We start from the raw sequence: 13,784 nt of genomic DNA on the forward strand, positions 1-13,784 counted from the left end.
TAGCCACGGAGGAACCATCCATACCTGGTAACTCTCTGGATGCAGGTGGTCCCGCTGACGTCAGTGGGTGGTTCTGGTGATGTCAGTGGGTGCTCCTGTAGTAAAGTAGTTACTTTGGCTATTAGTGAACAGATTCCTGGGCCTGGCTGGGTAGGGCGACACGGGCCTGTTGTGTCCTGTAATCATACCTGGTAACTTTCTAGGGTAGACGCCTCAAAACTCTCATTCTCGTGAGGGAGTGGCTTCACAAGGGGTGGGGCTAGCCACACATGAGAGGCGTGGTTACACAGATGAGGGGTGGGGCTAGTCCCTGGCAGAGAGAAAAAGGGAGGTGGCACGGAGACCCAAGGAAGCAGTGCTTCACCCGGAGACCCCGGGTCAAACCTTGTGCCAAGAAGTCAATCAGATTCAATACCATAGAAGATTGCTCACTACCTCACTACACTCTAAATGATAGACAGACAGACAGACAGATAGATAGATAGATAGATAGATAGATAGATAGATAGATAGATAGATAGACAGACAGACAGACAGATAGATAGATAGATAGATAGATAGATAGATAGATAGATAGATAGATGGATGGATGGATAGATAGATAGATAGATAGATAGATAGATAGATAGATAGATAGATAGATAGATAGATAGAAAGATGGATAGATAGATGGGTGGATAGATAGATAGATAGATAGATAGATAGATAGATAGATAGATAGATAGATAGATAGATAGATGATGGATGGATGGATAGATAGATAGATAGATGTAGAAATCATATTAGTCTACATTTATAATTCACTTTTAAAGATGTTATCCCCCACAGCATAGCATTTGGTTATTTTTCACCAACAACTTCAAGTAATAGGAACATCCAAAAAAACTCCATACACCACCCCCTTCGCTACGTAGAAATATCAGCACTTTCACCAAGTAACCTCCAGCAAAAAAAATGTAAAAAGCTGAATTTTTCGTGACTCAGACTTGGTACAGGGATCTATTTATATCCCAATTCAGTTCTCTGCGAGTCTGGGAGAGTCTGTCTGTACATTTAAAGAGAGCAAAATTTTGCATATTTACCAGTCTCCGCGTTATGCATCGCATTATACACCCACTGTACGGGGGGGGGCGGGGTGCCCGCTACCCACGTGGATATTAGGCAACTTTTCTTACACCAAAAAGTAATTCCCGAGATATCAAACACTTAAAAGTGATTTTTTTTTAACAAAGAGAGAAGTCTGATTTTTAAAGCTACGGGTAGACATAATAAAGGGAAACCGATGGAAATGTTTTTCGGGCTTCGCACATGGGTTTGAATAGACCCCCGTCCTATATATATATATCTATCATATATTATATCATTTATCACATGCTGGGAGATGTGTTCAAACACACATAATACTAACACGTTGATGTCATATGATGAGACTCTCCAGAAGCACTGCAGTCTATGAATGTCACATGTCTCCCCTTACCAGACAAGAACGAATAACCTTCCTTTGACCTTCAAGTAACACTATAAGCCAATCAGAAGACCCAACTTGTGCAGAACGCATCAACCAATCAACAGACAGATCCTCACATCGCCTGGGAGATCATGATCTATTTCGGTATTGCGGTCAATACTACGAGAACATGTTCTTGGGTCTCACCTCAAACCCAACGGGGGGAAAAAATGACGTTCCACAAGCCTGATGGAAAATTCAGTCCAGGCTTCTTCTCAATATTAATTATTATATTGTTTTATAAGTACCAGCTTTGCTTGAGATAAGAAAATATGGCTATAGCCATAGTAGCCCAAGAGAAAATGATGATACCTTTACCATAAGCTTTCAGATCCTCAGAGGTCTCTCCCTATTCAAGCTGAAGAAGAGATGTCTGAGGTCCTGGTAACTTATATAACTTTACATCTTTTTCTATGTTGACCCAATAAAAAGGTAATAACCTCAACTAAAGACTTTTTATACAAATTAAAATTAATTTATAATGGTATATGTACCCAAATGGTGAATTTTTTGATTTATCGATGGCCTCCAGCCTAAAAAAAAAATAATAAAAAATAAAATGAAAATAAATAAAATAAAAATAAATATTGGTTATAAGTCAACTTAAAAGATTCACCCCAGTGTGGATACTTCATAGGAAGATGATCTAAAATCCCTTATGTCACGCTGTGTTATCGGAAAAATAAAATAGACCCAGTCGGAGGTTATAACTCAGGAACGAAAGACAAGATGGTCTACAGAAACATTAGATTTTATGGCCGGTAAAAAAAAAAAAAAATCTTTTGACTTGGAGGTCTCCTGGGGAAATAAAGTGTTGGAGCATGAGGTCATTTTATGTCAAAGTCTACTTTTTCTTCATGTTCTGCTCCATGTGAAATCGCTTCTCTGAATAAGGTTGGCCATGAAAGATTTAGCACACGGGATATAGAATTTAGCAACCACAGCTGAATTATTTCTCAGTTAGGTAAGAGTTCCATTAAAACCTGAGTCATCTCTATTGTATTTTTCTGTGATTTAGAGTAAACTGCAAAAAGGTATGAACTATTATTTTTCACATGTCATTGTAAATGTATTAAGATCACCTTAAAGGTGCTGAGCCACCTACATAAGATCTTAATTAAGTGCTCTATTACGTTAAGTAAAAAAAAACTCAAAGTATTTATTTCCATAGATGGGGGAACAGTTCGCAAGTTTTTCCTGCTGCTATAGCAATAAAGATTTCAGCCTATCACCATTCTATGGCTGGGGACATTTGGTTGGCTTAATCAACACATTTTTTTGGAAGAATTTTGAAAATCTCACAGGTACTCCGTTGACCGATTTCTCCATGATGGACTCTTTCAGGGTTGGGTGTACCAGTTGATGTATGCATGGGACTGTTTTCGGCTTGAAGGTCAACTTGGTCTACTTGGTATCTTATGAGACGTTCCTCAGCAGAACTCCGGCTCCTGTTAGATTACAAAACCCAACTTCTAGGGTCAGGTTCAATGGTTTGCAGAGAATTCAGGGAGTTCAACTATTCAATTAAAAGTTGGTGGCCACCATTGGAGGACCAAGCACTTCACCATCGCTGAGGAGTTCTAAGGAAGCGCTGCGGTTTCCAAGCCAACTGCCCGACGAATGTGAAACGGGACAGAATGGAAATATACAATCTATGAAAATAAATGGGCAACAGGGTTAGAGAAGGTCTTAACATTCTTAACCCAAGACTCAGAGGTCCTTCACCAGAGTATCAAAGTATTGCCATTTTCTTGGATAGGTTTCTGAATGGGGTGAGTGGCCCATGAATATTGGTTAACAATCCTGATTTTGTGACGACAGTCCCTTTTTCTACTGCTGCAATAATAAGTGCCCCAATTTTTACTGAAACTGAGCAATGCCCAATGGGATTGGTGTGTTCTGAGGCATGACGCAAAATCTCATTTTGATGTCTATCCCTGGGATAGGAACCTAGGATTTGGGGACACATGCTGCTGATACACATGGCTGTGCCGCTATCCTGCAAGGCACCCAAAATGACACATCAACCCCATGACCACCCTATGACAACAGCCGGCTGAGGGTGCTGGACGTTATGGCCCAACAAGAGTCCAAAGACTGTAGGTGACCCATACACCAGAGAAAGGGAAGTCGCAAGTTGTACAGAGCAAAGATTGCATACACATCCTACTGCACACTGCTGCAAAAGGTGTTGGGGAGAAATAATAATGAAACCCTACCCCTAGCCATAATACAATGTGCCACATTTTACAAATTAACCCAAAATACAGATGTAATACATTATGCTTCTAAAGAGGTCATGGTCCCACGCTGCGCCAACAGAGACACAAGCCCAACCATCACAGATCGACTTCATTCAACTTAATATCCATACAAAGCCAACGAAGAGCTGCACCGAGCTTTGTGCGTCTCGCCGATGTGCAGCCAAGTGCAAGTGTGAAATCCGGGCTACGTTGCCTTAATGCGAGAGGTCATTTAGAGGTGGCTTGGCTGATGCACTCGTATAGTCCTAGAGGTATACATATACACAATGCTGCAGTCTGCAAAAACCCTCCCCCGCCGCACGGGGCAAATGTGCATCGGCTTGTTTAAGTCAAGACATTGTGTGACCGGGTGCGGAAAACTTGTTGGTGACACTTTTGGGGTGAGACATCTTATACCGGCTGTGGGGACATATACATTAAATCTAATAATATTATATTTACTGCATTATTTTCCATATTATATTTAATGTATTATATTAATTGTGGGTGTTAAGTCACAGTTATATATTAAATAACAAAAGGCTGGCAACGTTCCATCACTACATAAAGAACTTCTATACATGATTCGGGGGGGGGGTTCGTATTCATACACTTTAGTTATTCAAAAAACTGTATTTTGTTTGGTGTCTGCTAGAAATATTACTAGAAGCACAAATTCTCAGATTTAAAATGTTGAGATTAAATAATTCTTAATAAAGAAATTGTGCGTTTTATTCGCACCTATCAAACATGGCTTTATATATGGAAACAGTATTATTATGTGTATATATACTAAATATATAGTGTATACTGTATATATATATATATATATATATATATATATAATATAAATAATTATATTACTATGTTATTTTTATTTTTTTATATATAAGTGTATAATTATTATTAGGTTTTTTAAATTATTATTTTGATTATTAATATTATTATTATTATTATTACATAAAGGCACATTAAATAAGCCACCTCTGCTGAAAGCCAGGGCTTAAAGAGAGCAACGAGAATTGAATCAGCTCTGCTTGTAGCGTAAAACATTGAATAAATCATTGGTTGCGTGTTATGTGATCACAATGATGGATTACATTAATATTACACCTGGGATCAGCAGCATAACGTACATAATTCCAGCATAAACATCCACAATATGCCGTACAATGGGGGGGGGTCCATTATTCCATAAGACCCCCTGTCTGCGCCGTATCTACTCCAGGATAAGTCTAAACCTCTGGAATGCACATTCGGCAAGCTTCTGGCAATCCAGTTGATGGGAACTGCAATTCCCATAACCCTCAGCCAGCCCACACATCACGTCGGCTCCCCGTCCCTGGTTACGAAGTCATGAAACCTTTGTTGAGAATCAATATTCTGTATTCTCATCTCTCTGTCACGTCTCGCCTCGTTATGCCATGTACCATCGCCTCTATTCACTATTTACATACGTGTGCCCGTCCGCCGAGTACCCCGAGGTACACGGAGCGAGCATTAGGCCCCTTAATGGGATTCTAAGTCAACTGAGTATTTATTTATAGACTCGGAGAGAAGCAGAGCTCCTCGTTCATCGTTGTGTGTAACGGAGGATGTAACCAGAGGCCTTCCGATTCACGTTACACTCAATGGCTTCCCATATATATCAGCATACATAAAACCATATATACATACATTCATATATATATATCTATATATATATATATACCACTACAATGTGCATATAAATAAAGAAATAAATATAATTATATATATATATATATAATACATATATGTGCATGTGTGTATTGATATATATATATATATATATATATATACCTGTACAGTGTGCATATATATAAATATATATGTATATAATGTATATGTGTGTATATGTAAATGTGTATATATACATGCATGTTTGTTTGCATGTACGTGGTATCGCAACATATGTAATCCTTTATAAATAATGGCATTCAGCGAGCGAGGATACGTTGTATCCATGAAGCTATTGTCCTTCTGGCAGCAGGCGGCTTCTGGATGTACCTGCTGGCTGGATGCGGGTCTGGGTACCATCATCCATCCTCCTGACATCCCTGTGAGACCCCCCACACACAGCCAATGCCCACCAGCCCAGGGTGGCAAATACAGATTGATTATGAGTGTAAAGTTATCCCAAGTCTGGGGCATGCACTCCCCCCCTCCCCTCCCCCATCCATCAGGATGCAGGTACATGTATGCAACATAATATCATGCAACATGCATGTGATCAGTGAGCACTCACCACCCCAGCACAGAGCAGAAATGGTCCGGATCCAGTGGATCTTATGTCACCAGCCCCCTCACTGGATCCAAAGGCTTGGCAAAAAAAAAAATTCTCTGCTGCTATTTGTGATCTACTGGGATCCTATTTACAAATAACGGAGCGGTGCAGAGGCTGCGATGCTCAGGGCACCCTGCGACACGTGAGCTGGGGCGATAGGCTCTCCCTGCAGATCCTCATCCCCCGGCCAGAGAATACGGTTAGTGAATGATCTCACATGCACAGAATACAGAGCAGCTTCTACCGCACTCCCCGTAAGACGCGGGCCCGTCACCCCCGCCAGCCGCTGCCGCCGCCGCCTCTGCCTGCTCTGTTTCTATGGATATCGGGTGTCAGTCAAGCAGTGCGCGGGTATTCCAGGCAGCACGGTAATAGTGGCTGAGGGAGCGAGCCTCGCGCTGCGCGGAAGGTGGGTGCAGTGAGAGGTGGGCAGCTGGCTGGGTGGGATGGAGGGGTGAGTGGGTGTGTGAGTTCGCTGAGTGGGAGTGTGTGGGATGGGGATGTGAGTGGGTGTGTAGGATGAGCAGGTGGGTCGGAGGTGTAGTTGAGTGGAGGGTGGTGAGTGGGTGTGTAGAATGGAGGATTGAGTGGGTGAGTGAGTTTATTGAATGAGTAGGTGAGTGGAAGGGTATAGCTGAATGTAGGGTGGTAAATGGGTGTGTGTGTCTGAGTGTAGAGTGAGTTTGTATCTGAGTGTGGACAAGTGAGTGTGTGTGTGTATAGCTAAATTTAATTTGGGAGTATAGCTGAGCGAGTGGATGAAGCTGAATGGGTGAGTGGGTGTGTATAGATGGTTGTAGGATGGAGGGTTGAGTGTGTGTAGCTGAGTGTAGGATTGGGGGTGAGTGGATGTGTGTAGCTGAGTGTAGGATTTGGGTTGAGTGGCTGTGTATAGATGGGTTTAGGATGGAGGGTCAGTGTGTGTGTATAGATGGTTGTAGGATTGGGAGTGAGTGGGTGTGTGTAGTTGAGTGTAGGATTTGGATTGAGTGGGTGTGTGTAGAGGGGTGTAGGTTGGAGGGTGAGTGGGTGTGTATAGCTGAGCTAGTATTGAGGATGAGTGGGTACTTTTAAAAAAATGCTTGGTAATATTTTTCCAGAAGACATTCCCAGCTGCTCCAGCCTCAACCATTTTTCTTCCGAAGGTTCTGGTTGGAATGTTGGGATTTCTGGGATTATTTTATAACTCATATTATTTGTATTTGTGCCAGAAGCCTGATAAAAGTGACCAATATCCTGAAACTACGATACAGCGGAAAAAAATAACAAAACAAAATAATAAAGTCTGAGCTTCTACTCAATCCTCAAGTTGACCGCACTCTAAATGAAGTCTCGTGTCCCCCGAGAAGAATTAAAGGCTGGCAATAAAAGAGATGAAGACACGAATTTCAGGAGGATCGCTGGAGCTTTCTGAGCTTTAGTGGTGTGAGGGGCTGACAACCTCTCAGGGGTTTCCTTCCAGAAGATTCATCGACGTTATGATTTTGTTGGCCATTGGGTTCAATAATGGTTAAGATGGGCCACCCATGGGAGGGTGGCTTTGCTAAACTGAGCCCCACTTCTTACACTGGGGTCCTCAATCCAGTGCTAAACAATTCTGCAGCGTCCATAGAGGACATTGTGTGTTGGTTCCCACCTATTCCGCTTGACTAATAAGTTAAGCCGGTCAAACCCAACCATGTGCTCGTACCACCAGTGCTGCTGAGCAGTCCTGGTCAGAAGCTCCAGTCACCCAGAGCTGTGTTTCTCAGCCTATGGTTAGAGTACTGAATGGGGTACCTGGAGCACTTACATAGCCGGAGTCGTTCCTGGACAACCGGTCTGTGAGTTTTTGGAAGAATCCCTAGCTATGGGTTCTACATTGATCTAGAACGTCCACCTACTACTTTGCTTTCTGCTAAAACCATAGACCCAGGCTAGGTAAGAATTAAGATGATACTGCACTACATTTCCTATAACCCACATAATTTGACCCAAATTCCTAAAAATCATCTGATCTGTAGTTCAAGAACTTCTAGAGCGATCTCCTTCTATGGGCTGATCTGTATTCACACCGTGAAGCACCGTTTGGTGGACCATTCGCTAACTATATTAAATATATTAAATATACTTAATTGGTACTGTCCCCTCGATGTTTATTTCGGAAGAACCTCCAAAGAGCAATTCTAGATTTATTTAGCAAAAGAAAAAACAGAAAAAACTTAATGAAAAGTTATTATTACGCTTTACAAAGGGGGTGAGGATTGCCGTTGGTAATTATTATTTTAATTAAGGTTTCTCAGTAATGTAGGGAAATAGAAGTGGAGCTGATGATTTTGGAGATAATTGGTGTGTAATTATGACGGCAGAAAGATATATTTCGGGGGAGTTATTGTTCTTCAGGATTTGATTGGATCTGGAACATTTAGAAAAGTCATGTGTCCATGGGGGGGGGATAGGCTATCTACATTAAAAACATGGGAGTCAGTGGGAACACTTACCTGTCACTGGTTGCTTCAAGCAGCCAGAACCGGTGGGATAATGGAACCACATTGGGGATTGGTGTGTTGCAGTTTTGGAGCTGCAGTTTCTCCATAAGGCGTGTACTTTATTTTTTTCCTTAAATGTTAAAAAATTGGCATTGAAGTATTTCAAACATACTTTGATATAATTCTCCATTGGTTGGGTTGAATGGGACATGGACTTTAACTTTTAACGGTAACAATTAGTGCATAACTATATTTGAAGCCCATCTCCATGGGTGGGGCAGTTGCTGCAACTGACCAGCCTTCATTACCTAGGTAGTAATGGATACATCACATTTCAGGCAGGGGCATAACTAGAAATCACAGGGCCCTGGTGCGAAAATTGCCCCGACTCTACCCCCAACAGCTGGTCTGTGCCATCATTGCCCCCAAACAACTTGTCAATGACTTTTTTGCCCCTTGCTCCCCTTTCCAACATACACTCTGGCACATATATGCGTACACTCATAAAATTACACACACTAACTCATACTAACACATACATTCACACACACAATTATACATGCATGCTCACACGCAATTACACATCCATGTTCACACAATTACACATCTATGCTCACACACACACGTCCTCCTCACGTTGATATGTAGGTTGACGAGGAGGCTCTCCTATGTTTGAATTCTTTTCCACACTGAGTTCTGACAGCGTGATCATATAATAATCTTCATCGCGATCACATCTAGGTGGAAGAGGAGACTCGTCGTCATCAGAAGACAGGGTCATCATATAAACATCCCCATGGCGATCACATCTAGGTGGAAGAGGAGTCATTGTTGTCATCATCAGAAGACAGGGTCATCATATAAACATCCCCATGGCGATCACATCTAGGTGGAAGAGGAGTCATTGTTGTCATCATCAGAAGATAAATCGTTCAGACCGTAGGGAAGAATATTTTAGGAATACGGTTTCTCTGTATGATCTTCATCATCGTGTCTTCGTTCTCCAAGCTGGATACTATTATGTCCCAGGTTTTCCTCGTTCACCATGTTAGCTGAGTTCTCTTCGTTTAACTCATATAAAATATAGTATAAAATATAAAAATATCGGTTTCTCCTTCAGCCATTGCCATTTCAGAATCACGAAGCCGTAGAACAGACAAGAATCTTCGATCTATAAAATCTATAGTTTTTTTTAATCTGATCTTTGGTTGGGGAATCAACGTTAGGCAAACTTTTGACAAACCCTAACATAAAACTAAATAATAAAGTTTCCAAAGGTGAAAGTGGGAAACATTCTCTTTAAATTAAATAAGTGGCTATGGACAGTTCTTTTGGGGGAAAACCTGAACTTCTGGCACAAATGTTATTACGTTTTGTTAGAAATGGTTTTGAAACAATGTGTCAACATCTCAAAAGAGCAAGAAAAAGCTGGACTGCACGTCATGAATTTGGCAGCCATACGAACAACCCATCAAAATATCCGCTGAAATCACTTTTTTTATATTTTGATTGTATTTTTATGTTTTAGAGTCATAAAAATAAAGTAAGATAAATGTAAAGCGTATTAAGACCGTAATATCAATGACAATAAGTTCTACTCCTTTGTTGCTAATTATTAGATCTGGATAGAAACATAACCCCAAATCATAAAAAATGACTTCTTTGGGCGCTTGGGTCAAACATTATGAGACTGTTTGTGAAATTGAGATGTTTCAGAGAAAAACGTTGCATGCGTCTTAATGGAAACCAGGGGGCAATTTAAAAATGGGGCATCTGCCCCCCTACTTGGTGCTTCCACCTATTTCCTTGCTCTGCTGGTTGTGAGGAGGTCATTTGGTCCATGAAGATACACAGAGAAGACTCCAGTCGTATAGCAGCCACCCCCAACTTAATGACGAATGGTTCTAGAATTTGCCAGAATGTTGGGAAGACAGGTCCTTAGATTTAGATTTTTTTTCCAGTTCAACCAAATGATGAAGAGAGTAATTTATTTCTCTTCTTCACGTGGAGCTGGAACTTTGGTCCTTTTGTTGAGTTATAAGGACATTCTCTAGGTTTGGTGGACATCATGTTTAAAGTCACCAGGCTTGGCAAGAAACTCTTCTTCACTCTTTTGACCAGAAAGGGTACTGGATTCAGACACCACAACGATTCTTACTCATTGGCCTTCACTTCTGATCGGTGGTGTATTCGTGCTAGGTGGTCCTCTTTATGCCTGTCCCTGGGCAGAACTTCAGTACTCACCTCCACACCACCATCCTTTCTATCGAGCCATATGATGTCATAACCAGCGGCTCCTCTACTTAAGGATGTGTTGAACCGGGGGCCAGATTGCCCAATAGGGTGATCGTCCCACAGTTTTCCTGCAGAAGGACTATCAACCCTGTGGACCTGTCACTCTAGGCTTGGATGGTCTAGGTCTGAATGTGCCACTCAAACATGTTTCATTGCCATACCTGCAGAAAAGGCAGTGTTGGTTCTGTTTTACAAACATTGTGAAGACATGCCAGGACGCTCAGTTAATATTTTCCCTAGAAAAATATAGGATAAAGTCATATTTTTATTAACATGGCTCCATATGACACGCAGTGCCTGTAAAAGTGAATGAGTACATCCGTAAATGTAGAGCTAGGAAGAAAAAGTGATTCTTTTTGAATAGTTTATAGGTTAAATAAGAATAAAATCCTGAACCATGGTTGTATATTCTGCAGATAAGACAAAGAGGCTCTTGCATGTTAATGCGCTGAGCCCGTACCGGCATATTGTAATTTGCGATGCCCTTCATGGTTGGGAAGAGGCTGAAAACGGAGACTCATGATTACTTAAACCTACATCAGATTGCCGATTTAAACCAAAAGAAGGAAAAAAAAAAGATATCTAATGTCCGTTGCTATATCGCCCCATTTATGGAGGAAGACACGAGTCAATGAAGCTTTGAAAAGGGCCAGTTTAGATACAGAAGGACAATTCAAGCGCGGGGTTCAGTAACGAGATTGATCGCGTTTCCTGGTTCATTAAAATGCAGACGGGAGCAAGAAAATCCTTCCATTAAAGAAAGCACCTGTCAGCTGCAGACCCCTTATTTACATTAAAACATAGGCTCTTTGAGCTGCGCTCCATCACGGGGGCATTTCCTGCACATCGTCCTCACATTTACCCATTCTATGCTCGAAATGTATCATTCCGCTGTCTGCTTCTCAAAGGGTTAAAGTTCTATCTTCGCCCGGCTTTTTAGAGAACACGAAGAAGTCTACATTCTTCTTAAGAATTCTTGGAATCGGAGTGAGACTCTACTTGGCCCAAAGAAGGCCACCAAATGAGGACCTCCATCGTTGCATCTGTTGGGTTGGGGCTTCACGGTGTGTGTATGCGTAGCCTTAGATGACAAATGTTCCTCTTATTGTCCCTTTGTACAACGCTGCGGCATAGGATAGCACTACTTAAATCGATCAATAATAATAACTGGTTATAATTTTCTTCCAGTGGCAATCGATATTATAGATCTAAGCCGTTCTCGGAGAGAGCAGAAGGTTACATTTGAGAGCTCCTCCAACTTTCCACGGGTTACTGGGCATTGAATAATCTCTATTTTTAGTTTTCTTTCCTTAAAAAAAAAAAAGAAAATCACTTTTCACGTTAAACGGCACCGCGGCATAAGTCGCCTTTAACTACTCGGAAGTCACGCAGCACAGAACAAAACCAATTTAAAGGAAGACGGTATGGTCCCATTGTCTGGAGCCGTAGGCATTGCTGGGTCAGTCTATTAATAAACCTTTTTCATTAATTCGTGCTAAATTCGTACAAATTATTTGTACGCCGGTGCTGGGGAAAGACGGGGCGGAAAGAAAAATGTAAAAATAAACGTATAAAACACACACGTTATGCATAAACAAGATTAAATGCGTCCTTTCTTTAGTAACAAGCAGAGAAATTCAGCGTTTTTATTTCTTTAACCTCAATATGGAGGACGGATAACATTTTTTATCCTCAGGGATTATTAAGACGTATAGATACTTTCGTAGGTGCATTTGGCAAAACAGGTTGGCACAAGAGCTGGCACTTTATTAGGGACACCTGTTCAATTGCTTGTTAACACAAATAGCTAATCAGCCAACCAATGTAGACGTGGTCAAGACAACTTGCTGAAGTCCAAACCGAGCATGAGAATGGGGAAGAAAGGGGATTTGAGTGACTTGGAACGTGTCATGGTGTTTGTTGGTGCCAGACGGGCCGGTCTGAGTATTTCAGAAACTGCTGAGCTACTGGGAATTTCACCCAAACCATCTCTAGGGTTTACAGAGAACGGTCCGAAAAAGAGAAAATATGCGGCAGTTGTGTGATGAAAATGCCCTGTTGAGGTCAGAGGAGAATGGGCAGGCTGGTTCGAGATGACAGAAAGGCAACAGTAACTCAAATAGCCACTCGTTACAACCAAAGTATGCAGAAAACCATCTCTGAACGCACAACATGTTGAACCTTGAAGCAGATGAGCTACAGCAGCAGAAGATCCTACCGGGTGCCGCTCCTGTCAGCTAAGAACAGGAACCTGAGGCTACAATTCGCACAGAATCACCAAAATTGGACAATGGAAGTCCAGAAGAATGTTGCCAGGTCTGATGAGTCTCGGATTCCAGCTGCTACAGATGGCAGGGACAGACTTTTGAGTAAACAACATGAAAGCATGGATCCATCCTGCCTTGTATCAGCAGTTCAGGCTGGTGGTGTAATGGTGTGGGGGAGATTTTTTTGGCACGCTTTGGGCCCCTTAGTACCAATTGAGCATTGTTTAAATGCGACAGCCTACCTGAGTATTGTTGCTGACAAAGTCCATCCCTTTATGACCGCAGTGTACCCGTCTTCTGATGGCTACTTCCAGCAGGATAATGCACCGTGTCACAAAACTCACATCATCTCAAACTGGTTCCTTGAACATGACGATGAGGTCACTGAACTCCAACGACCTCCGCAGCCACCAGATCTCAATCCAATAGAGCACCTTTGGGATGTGGCGGACGGGAGATTCGCATCACGGATGTGCAGCCGACAAATCTGCACCAACTGCGTGATGTCATCGTGTCCATATGGACCAAAATCTCTGAGGAAATAACCTTGTAGAAAGTTTTCTACAAAGAGTGAAGGCAAAAGGGGGTCCAACCCGGTACTAGCAAGGTGTCCTAATACAGTGGCCAGTGAGTGTATTTATATCTAAATATATAAAATTACATTTTTGACCACTGTTTATATAGAGATATATATATCTC

General features: G+C 41.7%; 1 protein-coding gene across 4 annotated transcripts in view; it reads right to left on the bottom strand.

Annotated features, from left to right (window-relative positions):
- The window catches only part of ANKS1B (ankyrin repeat and sterile alpha motif domain containing 1B), a 32,793-nt gene extending 26,554 nt beyond the window's left edge, over positions 1-6,239 (bottom strand). For 2 of the 4 annotated variants that reach the window (XM_053465677.1, XM_053465676.1), the window contains exon 1: positions 6,017-6,239. The gene's annotated coding sequence lies outside the window, so the exon portion shown is untranslated. The remainder of the gene's footprint in view (positions 1-6,016) is intronic. The other 2 variants (XM_053465680.1, XM_053465679.1) reach the window with 1 other exon arrangement.
- Between the last annotated feature and the right edge of the window lie 7,545 nt (positions 6,240-13,784).

The sequence above is a fragment of the Spea bombifrons genome, chromosome 4 (assembly GCF_027358695.1).
Source record: "Spea bombifrons isolate aSpeBom1 chromosome 4, aSpeBom1.2.pri, whole genome shotgun sequence".
Lineage (NCBI taxonomy): Eukaryota > Metazoa > Chordata > Amphibia > Anura > Pelobatidae > Spea > Spea bombifrons.